The 25,255-nt window shown below is 37.5% G+C and overlaps 1 pseudogene; it reads right to left on the bottom strand.

Annotated features, from left to right (window-relative positions):
* Positions 1-10,354: 10,354 nt before the first annotated feature.
* On the bottom strand, positions 10,355-11,012 carry LOC101724649 (BCL2/adenovirus E1B 19 kDa protein-interacting protein 3-like pseudogene; annotated as a pseudogene).
* Between the last annotated feature and the right edge of the window lie 14,243 nt (positions 11,013-25,255).

Here is a 25,255-nt window from a genome sequence, read left to right as displayed (position 1 = left end):
CAGCCCTCACCCCAGTCGAAATGAAAAAACACATAAATAAGTCTCAAAATCAGACTTCCAGATCACCTACAGCAACCCCAAAGGGAAATGAGATGGAACACTCTGATACTCAACCACCTGGACCCACTGGACTGGCAACAAAAGGGGATCGGGAAAAAATGAAATCAGAAATAATTTCTCAGATAACAGGAGAAATTCTGCCCCTAGTGCAAGACATGATTAATAAATCTGAGAGGAGCTCAGGAACATGATGGAATCCCAACATAGGAAACAAATGGAATCCATAAAACAGATGCAAATAGATTTCCAGGACATGAAAAACTCCATTGAAAGTCTACACAGCAGAATGAGCCAATGTGAGGACAGAATTTCAGATATAGAAAATAAGATTGTAATTAGTGACCAGGATAAGAAAAATTGCTTCAAAATTATAAGGGAACATGAGAAATCAATCCAGCAGCTGCTAGATGATGCAAAGAAAAATAACATAAGACTGATTGGAGTCGATGAAGAAACAGGAGAGAGTGGAGATGACATAAAAAATCTCTTCACAGCAATAATGGCAGAAAACTTTCCAAGCAGGGGAAAAGAGCTTGACATACAGATAAGTGAGGCATATAGGACTCCAAATAGTCTTGATCAAAAAAAATCTACACATAGGCATATACTTGTTAAGATTCCAGAAACTCAACAGAAGAACAAAGTTCTACAAGCAGTTAGAGAAAAGAAACAAATCACATACAAAGGAAAGCCCATCAGAATCACAGCAGACTTCTCAACACAAATCATCAAGGCAAGAAGAGCTTGGAGTGACATATTCCAAGCCCTAAAAGAAAACAGCCTCCAACCCAGATTGATGTATCCTGCAAAACTATCTTTCAAAATGGATGGAGAAATAAGATACTTTCATGAAAAAGAGCACCTTAGGAACTTCATGAATACCAAACCAGCACTCCAAAGAATTTTATACAATATCCTAGGAACAGACATTGAGGATCACAATCCCAGGAAGCAAAGCAGAATGAACCCATCTGGCATGACAAGAAATTAAATGTAAAGGGGGAGAACCCAACAAAAAGAAAAAGTCATGGCAATGACAAGTCAATATGTTTCAGTTATAACCATCAATATTAATGGTCTCAATTCACCAATCAAAAGAAATAGACTGGCAGAATGGGTCAAGAAGCAAAATCCAACAATATGCTGCATACAAGAAACACACTTAATTCAAAAGGAAGACTGAAAAGTTAAAGGATGGAAAACAATACTCCATGTGACAGGAACCTGAAAAAAAGCAGGAGTAGCTATCCTCTTTGCAGATCAAGTAGATTTCAAACCAACACTGATTAAGAGAGACAAAGAAGGACACTACATCCTTGTAAAGGGAACAATCCAAGAGGAAGAGATGACAATCATAAACATATATGCACCAAACACTAGTGCACCCAACTATATAAAATAAATACTAATGGACATGAAAAGTCATATATGCACTAATACAATTGTAGTGGGGGACCTCAACACCCCACTGTCACAAATAGGTAGATCAACTAGACAAAAAATAAGTAATGAAATACTAGAACTCAATCGAACTCTTGAACAAATGAACTTACCAGATGTTTACAGAGTCTTCCACCCCACAAAATCAGAATACACATTCTTCTCAGCTGCACATGGGTCATTCTCCAAAATAGACCACATACTCACACATAGAACATGTTTAAGTAAGTGCAAAGGAATTCAAGTTATCCCCTGTATATTATCAGACCATAGTACAATGAAATTGGAGATCCATAGCAAAAGAAACTCAAAAAATTTCATAAACATGTGGAAATTGAACAACACACTTCTGAAGAACCAATGGGTCACAGAGGAAATGAAAGAAGAAATCAGACAGTTCCTTCAATTAAATGACAATGACAATACAACATATTGGAATCTATGGGACACAATGAAAGCAGTCTTATGAGGGAAATTCATAGCAGTGAATACTCATATTAGGAAAACAGTGAGCCCAATTAAACAACCTGATGCTGCACCTCAAGCTTCTAGAAAAAGAAGAACAGGACAACCCCAGAGCTTATACAAGGGAGGAAATTATAAAGATCAGAGGAGAAATCAATGCAATGGAGACTAAGAGAACGATACAAAAAATTAATGAAGCCAAGAGTTGGTTCTTCAAAAGAATCAACAAAATTGACAAACAGTTAGCCAACCTTGTCAGAAAAAGGAAAGAAAAGGCCCAAATTCATGCAATTAGGGATGAAAAGGGTGAAATTACAACAGACCCAGCAGAAATCCAGAGGATCATCAATACCTACTTCCAGAACCTATATGCCAATAAGATGGACAACGCAGAAGAAATGGACAGATTCCTAAATACATATGAATTACCAAAGTTGAAAGAAGAAGACCTAAAAATTCTGAGCAACCCAATATCAATCAATGAAATTGAAAATATAATTAAAAACTTATCAACTAAGAAAAGCCTGGGCTCTGATGGCTTCACTGCTGAATTCTACAAGACATTTAAAGATGAACTGCTGCCACTACTGTTTAAACTCTTCAATGAAATTGAAAGGGAAGCAATACTCCCAAATTCATTCCTGGAAGCAAGCATCACCTTGATCCCCAAAGCAGAGAAAGATCCAACCGAAAAGGAGAACTATAGGTCAATCTCACTAATGAACATAGATGCAAAAATCCTTAATAAGATAATGGCAAACAGAATGCAGAAGATCATCAAGAAGATCATACACCCTGATCAAGTGGGATTCATCCCAGGGATGCAGGGATGGTTCAATATACAAAACTCAATCAAGGTAATACACTATATCAATAGAGCCAAGGACAAAAACCATATGATTATCTCCATAGACACAGAAAAAGCATTTGACAAAATCCAACATGCATTTATGATAAAAACCCTACATAAAATTGGAATAGATGGTCTCTACCTCAAACTGATAGAAGCCATCTATGAAAAACCAACAGCCAATATCATACCAAATGGTCAAAAACTGAAATCCTTCACATTAAAATCAGGATCAAGACAAGGATGTCCACTATCACCATTCTTGTTCAATATAGTTCTGGAAATATTAGCCACGACAATTAGACAAGAGAAAGAAATAAAAGGAATAAAGATAGGAAATGAAGAAGTCAAATTGTCATTATTTGCAGATGACATGATACTCTATATAGAAGACCCCAAGAACTCCACCAAAAGTCTTCTAGACTTAATAACCAAATTCAGTCAAGTAGCTGGTTACAAGGTCAACACACAAAAATCAATAGCTTTCCTCTACACCAATGACAGACTCACCGAGAGAGAAAAAGGGCAAATAATTCCTTTGACAATAGCATCCAAAAAACTGAAATACCTAGGAATCAACCTAACAAAAGAAATCAGAGACCTCTTCTCTGAAAACTATGGCACTCTGCAAAGAGAGATTGAAGATGATATCAAAAAATGGACAGAAATCCCCTGCTCCTGGGTAGGAAGGATTAATATAGTGAAAATGGCCATACTTCCAAAACTGCTATATAGATTTAATGCAATTCCAATTGAGATCCCAGCAGCATACTTCATGGACCTTGAGAAAGCAATTCTAGGTAACAGAGACATGACATGGCAGAGGGTATCACAATCCCCAGCCTGCAACTATACTACAAAGCTACTGTGATAAAAACAGCATGGGACTGGCAAAGAAACAGACTTGAGGACCAGTGGAACAGATTAGAAGATGCAGAAGCAATGCCAGACACACTCAGCCATCTGATTTTCGATAATGGAGCCAAACACCCTCACTGGAGGAAAGATAGCCTCTTTAATAAATGGTGCTGGAAAAATTGGGCTTCAACTTGCCAAAGATTAAAACTAGACCTGTATCTCTCACCATGCACTAAACTAAAATCAAAATGGATTAAAGATCTAAATATTAAAATAGAAACTCTGAACCAGTTGGAACAGAGGTTAGGTAGAACCCTTGAAGACATCGGTGTAGGAAAAGATTTTATGAACAAAACCTCAGTTGCCTGTGAACTAGCACAAACAATCAACAAGTGGGATCTCTTCTTATTAAAAGGCTTCTGCCCAGCAAGAGAAACCACCAGCAGTGTGAAGAGACAACCCACAATGTGGGAAAAAATCTTCACCTGCTCTTCCTCAGACAAAGGTCTACTATCTCGAATCTATAAAGAACTTAAAAAGATCAGACCTCCCAAATTTAAAGACCCAATCTAAAAATGGGCATCTGAAATGAACAGACATTTCTCAAACAAAGAAGTAGAAATAGCAAATAAATACATGAAAAAATGTTCAACATCACTGGTCATTCAAGAGATGCAAATGAAAACAACGCTGAGATTCCACCTCACTCCAGAAAGAATGGGTGCTATCATGAAATCAACCAATAACAAACGCTGCCAGGCTTGTGGGGAGAGAGGAACCCTGCTCCACTGCTGGTGGGAGTGTAGACTGGTGCAATCACTGTGGAAATCAGTATGGAGATACCTCAAAGACCTAAGACTACAGGTCCCATTTGACCCAGCTATTCTACTGCTGGGGATCTTCCCCAAAGAATTAAAAGAATCATACCACAGTGATATATGTGCACCTATGTTCATAGCAGCACAGTTTTTGATAGCTAAAACTTGGAAACAGCCCAAATGCCCATCAACTGGAGACTGGATAAAGAAAATGTGGGGTTTTTTTTTGTAAAATGGAGTACTACTCAGCCATAAAAAATGAGAAATTAGAGACATTTATAGCTAAGTGGATGCACATTGAGGCGATACTCTTAAGTGAAATAAATAGGACACGCATGTGTAAATACTGAGTAGTTTCTCTCATGTGAGAAACTGAAAGTGTAAATAAGGACTAAATGTATAATAGGTAATGTGAAATAGGAAGAAAAGGGGCAAAGGGGAAGGAAGTGGGAGGGTAGAGGAAAGGATAGAAGGGAATGGGATTAATATGAGAAAATGGAAAAATAGGAACAAAATCTTTGTAAATAGGGAGGACTGGAGGGGTTGAAGGGAGGGCTGGGCAAGGGTGAAAAATAAGAACCAAGAGAGACTATGCAAAGGTGCAAATTTCCAACGATGAATGTCATTATATTGCATACCTAAAATGTACCAATGAGTAGAATGAATAATCGATAAAGCAAAATAGGAAGAAAAGGTCCAAGGAGTAGGGGTAGTGGGAGGGGCAGGGGAAAGGAAAGAAGGGAAAGGAAAAATGATGAGAAATGGAAAAAATGGAAATAAAGTTTTTGTAAATATGGAAGGGTGGAGGGCATGAAGGGAGGGCTAGGAATGGGGGAAAAATAAGAACCAAGATGCATTATGTAAAGGTACAATTCCCAATGAGAAATGTAATTGTGTTGTATACCTACAATGTACCAATAAAAGAATTTAGTAAAGTGCAAAAAAAAAAAAAAAGATTTAGGGCCAGGGATTTAGCTCAGTGGGTTCGCCGCCTGCTGCGCAAGCGCAGGCACCCGAGTTCAATCCCCAGTACCAAAAAAAAAAAAAAAAGAAAAAGAAAAAAAAAGATTTAGTTATTATGAGTTGGGCTGTTATAAATATGGGTATGGGGCAGGGGATTTTGCTCAGTGGTTCTGCTGCCTGCCTCACAAATCCAAGGTCCTGAATTCAATCCCCAGTACCAAAAAATATAAGATATATATATATATAATGTTTTAATTTGCATTTCTCTAGTGGCTAGAGATGTTGAATGTTTTTTTCATGCATTTACTGGCCATCTGTATTTCTTCTGAGTAGTGCCTATTTATTTCCATTGCCCATTTTATGATCGAGTCTTTTATTTTTTGTGTTCTTTATATATGTTAGATATTAGTCTTTTCTCCAAGGAGTAGCTGACAGCTTTTTTCCCATTCTGTAGTTTACTTTTCAGTTTTTATTAGTACATGTTTGCATTATATAATGTTTACATTTATTATGGGGTGTAGATACATGTGCATAATAGATCTGCATTCTTTTTTCATCCCTTTCTCTTTCCTCCATCCCTCTCCTTCCATCTCTTGATCCTATTCGCATTTGGAAAAGATCTCCCTAGTTTCTATTACCTATACTTTATTTTGCTTTTTATTTATATTTTCAGTTTCTTATATAAGAGAAGCTATATTTAAGCTTGTGTGCCTGATTTATTTCACTTAATATTGTGGTCTCAAGATGCATTCATTTATTTATGAACAACTCAAGGTTACCCTTTTTATGGCCAAGTAGTATTCCATTGTGAATAAATATCATTGTGTATTTTATTTGTCTATTCATCTGTTGGTGAACATAGAGGCCATTTCCAAGATTTAGGTATTATGAGTTGTGCTTCTATAAACACGAGTATGCATATGTACCACTGTAATATGATTTCTTTTTTCTTTTTTTGATTTTTTGAGAAAGAATCTAGCTATGTAGTTCAGTCTGGCTTTGAACTCACTATTTAGCCCAAGCTGGTCTCAAACTCACAGCAATCTTTCTGCCTCAGCCTCCTGAGTGTTGAGATTACAGACATGTGCCACTACACCTGGTGCAATATGATGTCTTTAACACTTTCAAGAACATACATAGAAGAAGAACATCTAGGTAAAATGGAATTTCTATTTTTAGTCTTTTGAGGAATCTATACTGATTTCCATAGTGGTTGTGTTAGTTTACATTCCCAGAAACAATGTGGAAATGCTCCCTTTCCTCCATATCCTTGCTGGTTTTGTTATGATTTGATTTCCTTTCTTTCTTTTTTTTTTTTTTGGTACTGGGGATCGAACTTGGGTCCTTCCACTTGCAAGGCAGGTGGCAGAACCACTGAGCTAAATCCCTGGCCCATGATTTGATTTATTAATGATAGTCACTCTTACTTGGAATCTCACTGTTGTTTTAATTTGCATTTCTCTAATGGCCAGAGATGTTCAACATTTTTTCATGTATCTATTGGCAATATGTACTTCTTCTTCTGTGAAGTGTCTTTTCATTTCAGTCATACATTTTTGATTGGGTCTTTTATGTGGGAGGGCTCTAATTTTTTTAGTTCTTTATATATTCTAGATGTTAGTCCTTTCTCCAAGGAGTAGGTGGCAAAATTTTTTCCCATTCTATAGGTTGTTTCTTCATTCTGTTGGTTGTTTCCTTTGCTGAGCAGAAACTTTTAATTTGATATAATCCTATTTATTGACTCAATACCATTTCTTGTGCCACTGGGGTTTTGTTCAGAAACTCCTTGCCTATGCCTATGTTTTCAAGTTTTTATCTATTTTATTTTGCAGCAGATTAGGAGTTTTTCTTTTAACATTTAAATCTTTGATCCATTTTGATTTTAGTTTAGTACATGGTGACAGATATAGGTCTAGATTCGATGTTCTGTATGTGGAAAGCTGGTTTCCCCAGTGCCATTTGTTACAGAGGCTGCCTTTCCTCTAGCATGTGTTTTTTGGCCCCTTTGTCAAAGATCAGATAGCTGAGTGTACCTAGCGTTGTTTCTGCCTTTTCTATTCTGTTCCACTAATCCTTATGTCTGTTTTTGTACCACGACAATGCTGTTTTTAACTTTGTAACTTTGTAATGGAACTTCAAATAGGAAATTTTGATGCCTCTTCTCTCACTCTTCTTCCCCGGTATTGCTTTTGCTAGTCTGGGTCTCTTGTTCCATATGAATTTAGGATTGTTTTCTCTAGTTCTGTGAGAAATGCTGTTGGTATTTTGATTGCATTAAGTTTATATTTTAATTAATTTTGAAAGCATAGCCAGGTTAACTATATTTGTTCTGCTTCCCCAAGAACAGTGGCTATCTCTCCATTTCTAATGTACTCTGTTCTCCTTTTTCAGAGTACTGTAGTTATTTTTCTATTAAATTCTTTTATTGGTACATTGTAGGTATACAACACAATTACATTTCTCATTGGGAATTGTACCTTTACATAATGCATCTTGGTTCTTATTTTTCCCCCATTCCTAGCCCTCCCTTCACGCCCTCCACCCTTCCATATTTACAAAAACTTTATTTCCATTTTTTCCATTTCTCATCATTTTTCCTTTCCCTTCTTTCCTTTCCCCTGCCCCTCCCACTACCCCTACTCCTTGGACCTTTTCTTCCTATTTTGCTTTATCGATTATTCATTCTACTCATTGGTACATTTTAGGTATGCAATATAATGACATTCATCGTTGGAAATTTGCACCTTTGCATAGTCTCTCTTGGTTCTTATTTTTCACCCTTGCCCAGCCCTCCCTTCAACCCCTCCAGTCCTCCCTATTTACAAAGATTTTGTTCCTATTTTTCCATTTTCTCATATTAATCCCACTCCCTCATATTAATCCCATTCCCTTCTATTCTTTCCTCTACCCTCCCATTTCCTTCCCCTTTGCCCCTTTTCTTCCTATTTCACATTACCTATTATACATTTAGTCCTTATTTACACTTTCAGTTTCTCACATGAGAGAAACTACTCAGTATTTACACATGCGTGTCCTATTTATTTCACTTAAGAGTATCGCCTCAATGTGCATCCACTTAGCTATAAATGTTTCTAATTTCTCATTTTTTATGGCTGAGTCAGAGTACTATAGTTTTTGTTGTAAAGGTCTTTCACTTCATTGACTAGATTAATTCCTGAGTATTAAATTTTTCGTGATGCTAAATTCTTTCTCACTGAGTTCATTATTGGAGTACATGAACATTACTGATTTTTGTATGATTTTGTTTCCTGCTACATTGGTGATTTGGTTATTTAGAAAATTGTTTTGGATCTATCATCATTCTTAATGACAGCCAGGTATATTCTTGAAAAAAGATAGAAATGAATATTTCTGTTTAACCTGTTCTATTTTCCACTGTACCACAGCAGTTTTATAAACCTTGATGTGAGAGAAGAGTTAGCTTTTGCAAACTGGCAAACCCGGTTGTTACAATAGTGTTTTGTTCAATTTCACCTGATACATTTCATAGACTGCTAGCTCTAAGATTAACAATGGTTCTCTAAATATTCAATAGCAAGGTCTATATCATAAACAGTAATTATTTTTATATAAAACATATAGTAGTATCTTTCAGAGTCATACTGCATGTTCTGAAAGCCAATAAAACCTATTCAAATAATCAGTAATCCTGGTACTTTCTAACAATTTGGTCCTAAAGCTTCACATTTTAGAAACAAACAAAAAGTCTGTCACTGAAGGAATCTGCTGAGTGTTCTGAACGTCTGGAGGAGACATAACTGAGGAGATGGCTACATGAGAAACCCTGGGGCCTGTGCGTCACAGGGCCAGTTCGGGAAGACTGCACAGTGAGCCCCACGAGCAGGGCCGCAAGGACACAGTGGCGTCTTTCCAGAGCTCTGTCACCTGTCCCACCACCCAGAGGTGTTTTCAAAGTTGCACAAGTGCTTGGAGTAACTCTGAAGCAATTTCCTCCAGAGTTTAAGGGCTTCAGAGTATAAGTGAAGCTTCCTAAAACAAGAAGCCTGGATTAACACCACAAATTGGACTTGTTCCGAAGTCTCTTCTTATAGGAAAAAAATGGAAGAAATTTTTTTTTTAAATTGGAGAGTTATGCAAAATTCATATGCAGCTAACACATGGAAATACCACACACACACAGAAATCTGAAAAGCAATTTCATATATGTCTAGGCCTGAGATATTCCTTTTCAGAAATAAAGATTCTGTACCATAGAAAAGACAGCATTACAACATACTAGTATTAAGATCTGCTGATGTAGTTTAGTTCCTATTCTATTTTCTACCTACTGTTTATACAGCCTGCCTTCTTCAAATTAAAAGGCGCTATTAGGAGGCTTAGAAAAAAAGTGGCTCCATAGCTGGTTTAAAATAACTTTTTATTGCCCAGGATATTTTTTGTCTTTTGCTTTTTGGTGTTTTTATGTTCTTTTTAGTAACTATAAATTCAAGCTCAGGGCAGCCTGTCTTTGTGTTGGAAAACAGAGCTTATGCTAACCTGCTCTTGTTCTGAGCGACAGGAGCTGCACTGAGGATGGACGACACAGCTCTGCTGCTCACAGTGCTACGGGAGGTGACAGCCTTGCTGACAAAACTAATTTGCTGGTGGCACTTGAGGAAAAGAACCCCTTGCAAATTTCTAAACAGCAGGAAACTCTGTCAGAAAACTCTGAAGTGTCTTACAGGCCAAAAAAGGGAAGAAGGTTAGTAAAATGCCTCAACAGAGTTTGAATAAAATACTGATTTGAAAGTTACTGGAACTGGAGATGTAAAAATAGGGTGGCAGGTTGGGTCATGCTTACGATGGTCTCAAGTTCAGATAAACTACGTGACGATACACCACTTCACAGGCCGCGTGCGCTCCAGCAGCTTGCCCTTTCTCAGCAGGTGCTGGCAGAAGGTGTGCTCAGTCGCTTTCCGATATAGATGCCTAGCCCCAGAGCCAAAACGTGAGACAGGAAGAGTGATGGGATGAACCCCTTCGGGAACTCTGCAGAGAAAATGCCTCCATTCTTCATGGCTCCGCTTTTCCTCAATGCTCAGAGACACGGAGCGCTTCGGGTGTCTGAAGTGGAACTCCTTGGGTGGAATGTTTTCAGGTCGCCCGGACCAGTCCGATACCCAATCTGCACTTTTTTTCTTCAAAGCTTTTACTTCCTTCTCTCCTTCTACAGCTTCTTCTTCTGACTGGGAGCTGTGGTCCCTGCTGGTGTGCATCTCCACGTCAAACACGATCTGCCCGTCTTCTTGTGGCGAAGGGCTGTCACATTGAGAACTGCCTCTTGGACTGCTCTGTCCCGATTCGCGCTGAGCGTTCCGAAGGATCTTCTCCATGTCTCGGTTGTGGATAGAGGACGAGGAGGGGATGTGCTCCAGGGCCCCATTCTTCCCGTTGCCATTATCATTGCCATTGCTGGTGTTCATGGGAAGCTCCACCCAGGAACTGTTGAGCCCTGCTGGCGGCAGCAAAGGCTGTTACCCTTCCTCACAGTTGTTGTTATGCAGGGGAGGCAAGGGCTCCACTAAATGAGACTACATGGTGGAGTGGCTGGGAGAACTTCGGTTGCGGCAGGACTGTCTCCGGTTCTCAGACAGCAACGCAACAAGCCGAGTCCTCCGCCCCCTTCTCTGCCTGATTTGGTTATTAATTCCAGGAGTCTTTTGGCAGAATTTTTGGCTCTTTTATGTGGAGAATCACGTCATCTGCAAATTATGATAATTTGACTTCTTCCTTCCCTACATGTATCCTTTTTATTTATTTTTTCTCTTGTCTGCTTGCTCTGGATAATGTTTTGATTAGTATGTTGAAAAGGAGTGTTGATAGTGGACATCCTTGACTTGTTCCTGAATTTAGAGGGAAAGCTTTCAGTTTTTCTTCCATGTAATATGATCTTGGCAGGTTTATCATGAATGCTTTTATCAAATTGATACAATATAAGGTCCTTCTATGCCTATTCAGGATTTTTAAAAATCATGAATAGATTTTGGACTTTGTCAAAGACTTTTTCTGCATCTATGCAGATGACCGTGTAACTTTTGTTCTTCCTTCTATTTATATGATGAATTATATTTACTGACTTGGGTATGTTGAATCATCCTTGCATCCTTGGGATGAATCTTACCTTAGTCATGGTGTTTGACGAATTCAATAATTTGTTGCATTCTGTTTGCCAGTACAGTGGTACCTTGGTTCAGGAACTTAATTTGTTCCATAATTTTGGAAAAGATGGCCATGTTTGTGTTTGTGTGGGAAAGATGACTGTGGTTGTGTTTGTCACCAGATTTAGAGTTTGCAAACAAAAACAAAGTTTTACCGAATGGTTTTGTTTGCAAACCAAATTAAGTATTCATGAACCAAGGTACCACTGTAACTTGTTGAGGATTTTTGCATCTATATTTGTTAAAGAGATTGGCCTAGCTCTCCTCTTTGGGTGGATTCTTGTCTGTTTTTGTAACCATAGTAATGCTAGCTTTCAGGAATGACTTTGGAAGTACTCCTCTTTCAATTTCATTAAAGAGTTTGAGAAGAATTGGTGTTGGATCTTCTTAAAAGTTCTTGCAAAATTCAGCAGTGAATCCATCAGGACCTGGGCTTTTCTTAGCTGGTAGGATTTTTATTAATGTTTCAATTTCATTGCCTTTTACAGGATTATTTAGGCTTTTTATATCTTCTCGGTTCAGTTTTTGTAATTTATATATATTTAGATATCTATTCATTTCTTCTGAATTCTCCAATTTATTGGAGTACAAGATTCTGAGTAGCTGCTAATAATCTGGATTTCAGCAATGTGTATTGTGATTTCACCATTTTCATTTCTAATTTCATGGATTTCAATCTTGCTTGTTTTGAAAAGATAGGCTAAGTGTTTGTCTATTTTGTTTGTTTTTTCAAAGAACTACCTCTTTGATTCATTGATTCTTTTTATTATTTTTTGGTCTCCATTTCATTGATTTCTGCTTGGATCTTTATAATTCCCTTCCTTGTACTACCTTTGGATTTGGATTGGTTTTGTTTTTCCAGGACCTTGAGGTGCATCATTAGGTTATTTATTTGGGCTAGATCTGTTTTTCTGATGTGGACATTTGGAGCTATAAACTTCCCTCTTAGGACTCCTTTAATTGTATCCCATAAGTTCTGTTATGCTATACTGGCATTGTTGTGTAATTCTAGGAACTGTCTTACTTCTTCCTTGATTTCTTCTGTGATTAATTGATTATTCAAGAGTGTATTGTTGAATATCCATGTGTTTGCATAATCTATGTGGTTTCTTTTGCCATTGAGTCATATTTCATTGCACTATGATCGAATAATATACATAGTATAGTTTAGATTCTTTTGCATTTACTTAAGCATGCTTTACAGGCTAGTTTGTGGTCTAGTTTGGAGAAAGTTCCATGTGATACTGAGAGGAATGTGTACTTTCTTGCTGTTGGGTAGAACACTCTGTAGATATCTATTAAGTCCATTCGTATGAAGTTTTGCCTCAACCCAGATTTTTTTTTTGTCTAGTTGATCTGTCTACTTGTGACAGTGGGGTGTTGAGGTCCCTCATCATAATTGTGTTGATGTTTATACAGTCTTTTATGTCCAATATTGTTTGTTTTGTGGTGCACTATTGTCCAGTGCATATATGTTTATAATTATCTCTTCCTGTTGAGTTGTTCCCTTAACCAATATGTGGTGACCTTTTTTGCCTCTTCTGATTAATATTACACGCCCATGATCTAGTCACCTCCAAAAAGTCCCACCTATGATCACATGAGGCTTTGGGAAACATCTAGAAATAAGCCATAAAATTGTCCACTGTCTTCCCTCTCCCTAACCCCACATTCTGCCTCTGGTAACCACTGTTCTGCTTTCTATTTCTAAGAGGGCAACTTTTTAAGCTTCAAATGTGAATATATTTTATATTGTACTTTCTTTATTAGGATTTTGTCATTCATTAGTAAAAGGATATGAACATGATAATTTAGATTATAATAGAAAACAATTGAAAATATCCTAGACACATCAATGATAGAATGGAGGAATACATTTTATCTAAACTTTTTAAGGAATACAAGGCAGGGATTAAAGGAAAAAGTTAAATCTATATTATTATCTGAGGAAACTTTATATATTGTTAAGCAATATATACAGAAGTATTTATGATATTATTCCATTACAAAGAATGACCATGAGCCACAAACTCAGTTTTATAAAAAAAATAGATGTAATTATCTTTATTTTTCTGTGACTAAACCTAAGTCATATGACAAGTCCCCTTTTGGTCTGATGATTTAAGTGGAGTGCCAGTTAATTCAGAATAAATGCAGTCAGTGCAGACTTTTTATCTTCCTCTCCACTTCTGCTTTTTCCCCATGGGAAGGAATAAGGAGAGACAAGCATTAAAGTGCAGCATGATGGAAGGCTGGTTTAGGGAAACTGGTCCCTGATCATTATCAACTGATGTATCCTTCCCTGTCAATGCTCAGTTCCTTGAGTCTGCCAGCTGCTTGTGCTACCTCCACACTGATCACAGCACAAGGGATGCTGCTGCTTGCTGAGGAACACTGAGGGACATGACAACCCCATAGGAGAGCTGAAGTCCTATTTTTAAAACACCTTACAACATCATCACTTCTACCCCCACTATTTTGACTATAGCAGTGCGTCAAAGAAATGTCCTGCTGAGAAACAAATGAAAGAGCTGCATAATTTTCAAAAGAAATAAACACCTGTTTGAAGGCAGGTGAGAGGTGTAAGGGAATCAGGATTAGGTCCCAGAGGTAAAGTACTAGAGAGAAGGGAGACACACTGGGATGAGCAACATTCTACACTGTGTTTTCTGTCAGAAATCAGAAGCAGTGAGGTATGGAAAACAAGGAGAGAACAGCAGATGAGCAAAGCATCAACAGTAATATGGAGATGCCATTCAAAATTTAGAGTTGAGAGTTACCAAGCACTATGGACTAATGCAAACAGTGAAACTGGAATCCCCAGTGTCATGGTATTTGAAGATGAGGCCTATGTCATAAGGGTAGAGTTCTTCTGGTGGGATTAATATCCTTGTAAGAAGAGACAGGAGAGAATTTGGATCTCTCTCTCTTTCTGGACCACATGAAGATACAAGAAAGTAGTATTTGTGAGGAAGAGAGCCCTTACCCAGAACCAAATCATGCTGGCATCATAATCACAGAACTGTAATCCAGCCTCCAGAACTGTGAGAAATACATGTTTGTTGTCTAAGTCATCCAGTCCATGGTATTTGTGTTGCAGCAGCCTGAGATAACTAAGCCACCAAGGCATGCAGGACCCAAGGCACCAAGAACCTAGAGGGAAGAAGGAAAGTGCAGGTAAGGGAACTCTTGATGCATTTACCATGTCCTCATCAGTCCCAAACAGAAAGCAGCTGATAGAAAGCTGGGACCGCTAAATGACCTCTCCCCAGGGTCACACCACATGGAAGCCAAAAATTAGAGCTCATGACCCTCTGAGGAGGACAAGCACTTCATAGATATTCTAGGTTCCCAGGAAGAAACCAGAATCATACTCTAGACATAAATGAACTTGGAGCAGGGAAGGTCTTTTTTAAAAAGATAAAATTAAGAATTTCTTGTATTTTTTTACTTTCTTCTAAACCATTAACCCAAGATTTTGTGTAAGTATTACTCTTATAAATCCTATACTGGCTCTTTCCACGAGTCTAAAGGTAAGAAATGTTCCATGCAAACTCAGTCAAGTGATGTTTGAAAAATGTGAACACTAAAGTTGATGCCCAAGTTTTTGCTTTAACAGTTAACACTTTGGATAATCATCTCTGAGCAATGTTTTCAGGAATCAGAACCTTTGAAGTTAACCAGTGTTAAATGAGGTGAGGTTTGGTCAAGAATAAGAATCAGGGAGACTTAGAGCAGAAGTTTCTCATTCAACCTTGGCCTCTCCAGACCATAGCAGATTTAGAAAGTAAAGCTTTAGTTTCAAAGTCTATTTCAGCTTTGCAGAGACTGAAAGCTTATTACATTAACTAAAATAAAAGGTCAAATTTCTTTATACAAAAACAGTATCAACTCTGTTAACAGTGCATAGCTCATGCTCATAACATTGATTGCTCATCAATTACATCATTGGAATTTCTAGGACACAATGGGTGGGTGATATAGTTTTACAGACACCCAGTAGCTTGAGTACTCCAATGGAAAATGTACAGAACAGGCATGACCTTGGGCACCAGTATATCACAACAGCAGGAGTTAGGCCTCTGACTGCTGACTTAATGTTTCCTTCATTATTATAATTAATGCACCAACTATGACCATGACTCACATGATTATGCAATCCATAATGCTAAATAAAAATGATATTATTGATAATTACAAAAAACTACCCCTAAAAAGCCACCAGTGAAATGAATGAAACTTTTTGTTAGTTTTTTGGATAACTTTTTTTTCAAAACATGGAATTCTTAGAAATAAAAAGAGGTCTTTGGGTGATGATGTCAAGATTTGCAAATGCATTTGCTTGAGAAACAGCTCATGACCTTAAGTGGTATAAACGTTCACAAAACAGATATATTGAGCAAAGCTTGGAAAATAAGGTAACAAATGAACTAGGCCTTGGAGAACATGTGTGAGTTAGTCATCAACAAGCAAAGGATACTCCAGCAGCAAGTAGCTGCTTGAACAACAGCAAAGAACTGCAAGGAGAAAGTATTCCTGGGGAAACTTGGAGCAGCAATCCTCAGTTTCAAGGAGGTTCAGGCCATCATCAAGGCATTCCTGGTGTTCTCACTTTAGAAAAGAAATCCTAGGATCAGAGGTTTAGCTCAGTAGCACGAGTGCCCTCCTGGCAAGCACAAGGTCCTGAGTTCGATCTCTGGTTCCACAAAAAAAGAAAAGAAACCCTATGAAATTCATTTTTCAACATGTCCTTTCTTGATCAATCTAAATTATAGATATAATGAAAAATAACTGAATTTGTTAATGCAAAAACAGGAAATATATTGTATTTCTTAATACTTAAGAATATTTCTTAGTAAAGTGTTTCTTATTCTGCCTGTTTCTTAAGAATCTACCATTTTGGTAATAAAGGCTACACCTACAACAAAAAACAATAAAAATTAATCAAATAATATGTAAATTATTTATATATCATTTATTTTTATATTCATACATGTATTTTATATACACATATTTGTTAGTTTTCAGACATCCTATATCCAAAGCACTGTTTATATTTGTTCAAAGACATAAAAAAGCTGTTATCCTATTATGATAGATAAACTTGGGTAAATATGTTCAGTGGTATTATTTGACTTTAGGACTTCCTTCTAAGCTTTTACAGTACCTTAAAAATCAAGTAACTCTATTAAATGCCTTAAAAAAGAACATTTTCTATGATTTTCTTAGTTGCACAGGAAATAGCACCAAGAATCAACAAATGGGATCATACTAAATTGAGAATCTTCTGCACTGCAAAGGAAACAACCAACAGAGTGAAGAAAACAACCTACAGAATGGATAAAAAGTTTGTCAGCTATGCTTCAGAGGACCAATATCTAGAATATATAAAGAACTCAAAAATAATTAGACTCCGCAAACCAAAGACTCAATCAAAAACTAGGCAACCGAAATGAATAGAAACTTCTCAGAATTACAAGTCACCTATAAATACATGAAAATAATGTTCAACAACTCAGGGCATTAGAGAAATATAAATTAAATCAACACTGAGATTCCACCTTACTCTAGAAAAAATGATTATCATCAAGAAATAAATAATAACAAATCCTAACAAGGCTGCTGGGGCAAAGGAACTGTTCTACATTATTGATGGGAATGTAAACTAGTACACCTACTATAATCAGTACAGAGATTCCTCAAAAACTAAGAGTAGAAATTTCTTTTGATCCAACAATTCCCCTTTTAGATATCTTCCCAAAAGAGTCAAAGACATAATATCACAGTGATATATGCATACCTGTGTTTATAGCAGCTCAATTCGTAATAACTAAATCTTGAAAGTGGCCTATATGTCCATCTACAGATGAATAAATAAAGAAAATGAACTACTATTCTGCCATGAAGAAGGATAATTTGAGTTGTTAGTAAGAAAATAGATGCACTTTGAGACCATAATGTTTAGTGAAAACAGTCAGACACACAAGCTTAATTATCCCAGTTTCCCTTATGTGAGAAAGTATAAACAGATAGCAAAATAGGCATGGACAATAGGAAATAGGGAGATATATCTTTTGCAAGAGGGAGGGGAACCAAGAGATGGAGGGAGGAGGGAGGAAAGGGAGAGGAAGTGAATAAAAACAGAATTAAGATGTGTTATAAAAAAAGGATGGTATGTACATGTACCAACTCCTCAAAGAATATAATCATGTACTAAAAAGATGAACCAATAAAAATTAAAATTTTAAAAATTCAATACTGCAAAAATTACTAAATGAGGTTTACTAGGTGTCGAAATTTTAGCTTCTTGGATATTAGATCAGTGGTCTACACTAGCTCACCACAGAGCTCTGCCTTTGAGTCTGTTCTCACCAGAGTTCCTATTAATGCAGTCCCAAAAGGCCAATTTACCAAATGTGCACATGATGCAAAGCTATGAATAGGGCTTACACATTGGATAATATAAGGTCAGACCGAGGCACGATTGAGACCACTAAGGCAGGCAAAGTCTAAGAAACATGTGATGAGTTTACTGCCATCTGGGTGCAGATGGGCCAAGGGCGAGAAGGCTGTTGGCCCTGAGAGGAGGGTGCCCGTGGTTGATATAGGGCATTTTAGGTAAGGGAGGGGGCATTGCTAAAGAGGATGGAAAATTTTAGAGTCCCATGGGTGATGGGCCTGGGGCTGGCTGATAAACACGGAGGTGGTGAGAGCAGCAGGGTGGCTGCTGGCTGCTTGTTATCTCTGCGTTCTGCACGTCTGCTTGGGTGGGGTTCCAACTTGGGGGACCCGTCAGATAACAAAGTCAGTGTCACAAATATTGCAATGAACTAAAACTCTGAATTGAAATTAGTAATATTACAATTAAGAAGCAAGAAAGAACAGAGAGGTATGCAGTTTCAAAATTTTCTATAACCTAAAAAAAAGAAATCAACTATTCATGCACACAGAGCTGCCTCTTTAGCGGTTCATATGACTTTCAGCTTTCCATTGATAATAACTCCATGAAGCCAGCAGCGTGACAGAGCTCTTACAGTTCTGAAGTGATGTAAGACGGCACTGCCAGAATTTTGATGGACTAAGGTAGGTCATAGTCCCAATGTAGTTTTCTTATCAGCTCACATCTGGAGTTGGTGGTCAAGCAGGTGGATGAGAACACCTGCTACTAAAAGGACTTCTTGTTCTCTCTCTTTCTACATTGGTGATTGATATTTAATACAATCTTGTAGTTTGAATTTTCCATGGGTATTTTCCACAACTCCCTTCCTAATAATGATGTCCACTGAGAACACATATTAGCATGCTTCCCCCTAAATTGTGTTTTTCCTATTAAAAAAGAACAAACCAGAGCTCTTATATTAGAAAAGCATAAACTGCTAATGTTAATGTAACTAATATGAATTAAGTTTACTGAGTATGTGGAATTTTATGGAATACAACAAGAAATACTATCTTATCACATCCCATCACTACCTCCAGTTGTGCTTGGTTGGGTCTCCCCTTCATGACCCTTGGGAAAATCACAGGCAGATCTCAAATCTTCAAAGTTACTTTGAGGTACTGAAAGTTCAGTGAAATATAATTTAAAGTTCCAATCTCAGGCTTATTTCAAAATTTCTTCTCTCAAACTTGGGCGTGTTTCACATAGAATGGGGAATCTCTAGGTAGGACAGTAAGAATGGGTACAGATTTTGTCTCTTCTCTCTACTCCCCTGATAATTCTGATTAGAGGAAAGAAGAACAAGGAATGTAATACATTGAATTATAATTCCCCCAATGCCCTGATGCCTGAACATGTGACTGTGAACTTTTTTGATAAAAAAGTTCTTTCAGATATAATTAAATAGAGATCTATAGTTGAGATTATTCCAGATTATCCAAGTGGGATCCAAATCCAATGCCATTGCAAGAAACACACAGAGATAGAGAACCAGAAGAGGTAATATGATCACAGAGACCAACTGGAGTGATACAGCCAGAAAGCCAAGGAACACTGGAGCCTCCAGAAGCTGGAAAAGGCAAAGAACAGATTGCTTTCTGGAGCTTTTAGAGGGAGAGAAGTCCTGCTGTCACCTTGATCTTGGACTTCTGGCCTCCAGAACTGAGGTTTAAGCACCCAAAATTTATAGTGATTTGTTAAGAAACACCTAGGGAATTAAAATAAGGGCCAAAGGGCAAAAATATTTTTATTTGGGTTATTTATAGTCTGTAGTTCTTTCACATCTGCTAATGCCCCTTGTGTGACAAGTATTTCAAAGCTGGATGTGTCATCAGAAGCAAGAGCAGGTTTTCTTGGAAGCCTTCTTGCAGTCCTGATATAGTTAAAAATCTCCCTGGTTGACTTCTTGTGACCTTCTGCTCAGCTCCCAGTCAGGGTGATAAGTCCTATATCTTCTTCATTCTACAGTCCTCTCTCCAAAAAACTGGTGAGAACTATACCTGGGCCTCATGAGTACTATACTGTAAAACTGCTCACCCAGTTTCCATGGTATCCCCTTGGCCTTCAAGAATCTCCACTCATCCTGGCCATTATGAAGAGCAGAGATCACCCTGCTATCCAATTGGTCAATTTATTCTCCCACCATCACCAACTACTCCAGTCATTCTCTGCCTTCAGAATTTCCCAGGTTTACTGTTTAGCTGTCTCATGAGCTGCCTCATGGTGATCCATCCATGAGGTTAACCCAATTTGGACAACTTACTAAGTATCTAGCCAGAGGTAGAGACACCAGTCTACTCTCTGACAGAATTTCTCACTCCACATGTGGTTGCCCTGGAGGCCTTTGTCTTTGTCTACCAATTCTCCTCAGTCATGGATTCTGGTCTTCTGTTAATGGGGTGGTAGGAGTGGGAGATGGAGGATCCCTTTGGCCACCCCAGAGAGCACTAGGAGCCAATCTAGTGGCTCCCTGGCTTCTTTACATGAGGGTACCACCTTTTGATCTTGGTTGGGGCTTTAGCTGAAACTTTAATAGGAAAAATCTCATTCAATATCCTGTCATATATTCTACATAGAACAGTAAGCAAGATTTTAAAAATGAAAATATATTTTTCTAATTTGATAGCTTTTTTCTACTGATTGTCATCTGTTATCAATCACTTCTCCCTCTTTCCAGGATTTTCATCTTCCAGAGTTGTTTAGAACTTGTTGGAATTTATAATGAAGATTTAAAAAATAATAATCTCTAACTTAGAACCTGGAAGACAGCTCCCCCGCCACCATCCCACAGTCCTAGGGCAGAGAAGGTGAGCCGGTCCCAAAACCTGGAAGGAAGCTCCCCCTCCGCCATCCCAAGATCCTAGGGCAGAGAAGCTGAGCCAGTCCCAGCACCCGGAAGGAAGCTCCCCCACCACTATCCCACGCTCCTAGGGCAGAGAAGGTGAGCCACATAGGAGCCAGAAGCACCACCACCACCCCACCCCATGGAAATGAGAAGACATGTAAACAAGTCTCAAAAACAGACTTCTGGATCACCTACAGCAACTCCAAAGGGAAACAAGATGGAACAATCTGATACTCAACCACCTGGACTCTCTGAACTGGCAACAAAAGAGGATCTGGGAAAAATGAAATCAGAAATAATTACTCAGATAACACCAAAGATTGTGCTCATGGTGCAAGACATGATTAATAAATCTAGAGAGGACACAGATAAAAAAAATAGAGGATCTAAGGAACATGATGGAATCCCAACATAGGAAACAAATGGAATCCATAAAACAGATACAAACAGATTTCCAAGATCTTAAAAACTCCATCGAAAGTCTGCACAGCAGAATGAACCAATGTGAGGATAGAATTTCACATATAGAAGATAAGATTGCAATTAGTGAGGAGGAAAAGGAAAATTGCTTTAAGATTGTAAAGGAACACGAGAAATCAATCCAGCAGCTGCTAGACAATGCAAAAAAGAATAACACAAGACTGATTGGAGTCAATGAAGAAAGAGGAGAGACAGCAGATGACATAAAAAAACTGTTCACAGAAGTGATGGCAGAAAACTTCCCAAGCAGGGGAAAAGAACTTGACATACAGATAAGTGAGGCATATAGGACTCCAGCTAGCCTTGATCAAAAACTAATCTACACATAGGCATATAATAGTTAGGATTCCAGAAATCCAATAGAAGAACAAAATTCTACAAGCAGTGAGAGAAAAGAAACAAATCACATACAAAGGAAAGCCCATCAGAATCACAGCAGACTTCTCAATGCAAACCCTTAAAGCAAGAAGAGCTTGGAGTGATGTATTTCAAGCCCTAAAGGAAAACAGCCTCCAACCCAGATTGATGTACCCTGCAAAGCTATCTTTCAAAATTGATGGAGAAATAAGATACTTTCATGACAAAGAGAACCTCAGGAACTTCATGAATACCAAACCGGTACTCCAGAAAATTTTAGACAATACCCTAGGAAAAGACAATGAGGATCACAGCCCCAGGAAGCCCAGCAGAATGAATCCATTGGGTGTGACAAATTAAATGCAAAGAGAGAGAATCCAACAAAAAGAAAAAGTCATGGCAAGTCTTTTAAAACTTTTAACTTCATCTCCCTAATGAGTGTATAATTCAATCTTATTATTGTACTAATTAATATTTTTCTGATTCTAGAGTTGCACAGCTTTCCTTGTGCTGTACTGGCTATTTATCATCTTCGTATGTCTATTTTTTAATTGAGTTGTCTATTAATGAGCTCTAAGAATTCTTTATATATTCTGGTCATAGGTTATATGCATTGTAAATATGGTCTGTTTAGGGACTACTTTTCATTTTAATGATGTCATTTAAAGTTCTAAATTTTGATGGAATCTCATTTATCAATTTTTTTTATTTTATACATCACGTCTTTTCTACACTAAGTAATTCTTGCCTACCCTGAATTCATAAACATTTTCCCTTATAATTTCTTCTTAAAGTTTTATACTTTTAGGCTTTCATATTTAGGTTCATAGATCCCTTCACGTTATTTTCATGTATGGAAATAAAGGGTTGAGGTTAATTTTCTATATACAGATACCAGGTGTTCTAGTGCCATTTGCTGAAAACACTATCTCTTCCTTAGCTCTTGAATTGAGTTTATATTCTATAAAATGCTAATGTTAAATAATCTTTCAAGACTCAGTGGACCATATATGTGTGGTTCTATTTTTAGATTCTCTGTTTTATTAAAATGATCTATATGTCTTTCCTTACACCAACACTGCCTTGATTACTGTAGCTTTACAAGAAGTCTTAAAATTAGGTACTAAATGTCTTCCAACACTGTTTTTGTTTTTGTTTTTTTTTAACTTTTCTGGGTCCTTTGTACTCCTACATAACTTTTAAATTTCAATATCCAATTCTTCATTTATAGCAAGTATACAGAAACCTGAATTTTTATATATACCTTGTGTTTTCTAATCCTGCTAAATTCAAATACAAGTTCTAGGGGCTCCTAGAGATTTCTTAGTATTTTCTCTGTAGATGATCATTTCATCTACATATAAAGATTTTGCTTCTACCTTGCCAATCCTATCCTAATTGTATCATTTTATTGCCAGACTATTTTGGTGGGGCCTAGGTTTCAAAGTTTAATGGACAGATAAAGAGTAAGCATATCTGCCCTTGTTCCCCACCGTAAGGAGAAAGCATTGTATCTTCTCCATTCATATAAGGCGTTCCTGCTGGAAGTATGGAGTACATGTCTTTCATCTGTTGAGAAGGTTCTGTTCTACTTCTAGTCTCCTGATAGCTTTTACCATGAACAGCTGTAGAATTTAGTCCAATACTTTTTCTCCAACTAGTGGCAGGATCGTATGGCTTTTTCCTTTCCTCTGTTAAAATAATGACTTTTGGGGGTGAATCTTCCAGTGCTGAACCAACACTGCCATTCCTATAACAAAACCACTTTCTACATACTGCCAGATCTGACTTCTAATAGTTTGTCTTGTTAAACAAATTTCTATCTATGTTCATACTTTTTTCTTCTATTATCTTTATTCAGTTTTAGGATTAGCACAATGTTGAATTCCTAAAATGAGGGGAGAAGTGTTCCTTCTTTTTTCTACTTTAATTGTTTGATATAATTTATCAGTTAAAATGTATATGAGCCTGCTGTTGTCATATAGGTAGGTTTTCAAGCTAGGAATATACTTTCTTTTTTTGGCACCGGGGATCAAACTGGGGACCTTGCACTTGCGAGGCAGGCGCCGGAACCACTTAGCTAAATCCCCAGCCCTATACTTTCTTTAATAGGTGCTACTCAAATTTTATATTTCCTCCAGAGTTAGCTTCATTAATTTGTCTTCCAAGGTACTTCTTAGAAGTTATCAAATTTATTTCAAAACAGATTTTTGAAATGTGCTTTCTATATCCTTTTAAATTCTGTGAAATCTGTGGTAATGTCTCCTAGATCTTGATATTGTAATTTAAAAAATGTATAATTGATATTGTGTAACAGGAAGAAAAGGTCTAAAGGTGCAGGGGAAGTGGGAGGGGTAGGGGAAAGGAAAAAGGGGAAAAGAAAAATTATGAGAAAAGGAAAAAAATGGAAACAAAGTCTTTGCAAATAGGGAAGAGTGGAGGGGGTGAAGGGAGGGCAAGGGAAGGGGAAAAAAAATGAACCAAGATACTCATGTAAAGGTACAAGATCCCAATGATGAATGTAACTGTATTTCATACTGAAAATGTACCAATAAACTTAATGGGGAAAAAAAATCTGTAACTCAGAATGTATCAATTGCAACAAACTTTCTCTGTATGATAGCTCTAGCGCTCAGTATCTGGATTGTGTATCAATCTAGTCTTTTGATTTCTTCTTAAAAAGAAGAAAATATCTATTTATAACATGAAGTTTTTTGATAGGAGAAAAATAAGGCTGCTAAGTGTTATGGTCCTGTTTTAGTGATAAGAAGGGGTTTTCTTCCCCCATATACAGGGTCTTCTGCATTTCTTCAGTATTTCTCCCATTTTACAGGGATGATGAGTATCTTCAGACATCCAGAAAACTCTTCCCAGGGAGCAAAGTTTCTATTCTTGGCATCATCATTCATTTCTTTTAAAATCTAGATGATTTTAAGGTCCTTCTCAACTTTAGAATTGTGTAATTTCATGTACTCTGTAATTACCAGGAATTTTGGAAAGCTTCCAATTAAACTTCAATATTTCTGAGTCATAAACTCCAATCCTCCCCTCATCTGTCACATACATCTTATTAAAGCAAATGTTTCTAAAGCTACTTAACGAGGTATCTTGGCTGGGTCTGTTGATCATACAGCTCTTTCTACATGCGCAAGTCCTCTGTATGCTCTAGACAGACAAAGGTCTTAAATGCAATAAGATTCTCTAGGACATTTGCATGGCTATTGGGGTACATTGCCGATTTACACAGGGATTTGGAGCCCCATAAAAAGAAACTTGAACCTAGTTACAATTGGCTGACCTTTATGTCTGTAAGAACTGGTGGACTGACTGAAGCTTGAACACAGAGAGGGAAAATGCCTCTCCTCTAGGAAAATCATAATAGACAAAGAATGTTTGCAAGATTGGCTAGAATTAAAAGCAGGGACTGGAGAAAGCAGATTAAAGTATGGTATAACGTTGTCCTGGAGTTCACTTTGGCCAGAGCCATTTGTGTGCTCTGAG

The sequence above is a fragment of the Heterocephalus glaber genome, unplaced genomic scaffold (genome assembly GCF_053883595.1).
Source record: "Heterocephalus glaber isolate CG9 unplaced genomic scaffold, H.glaber_assembly_v1.0 deba00001429, whole genome shotgun sequence".
In the NCBI taxonomy this organism is placed as follows: domain Eukaryota; kingdom Metazoa; phylum Chordata; class Mammalia; order Rodentia; family Bathyergidae; genus Heterocephalus; species Heterocephalus glaber.
This window is presented reverse-complemented; position numbering and strand designations above follow the sequence as displayed.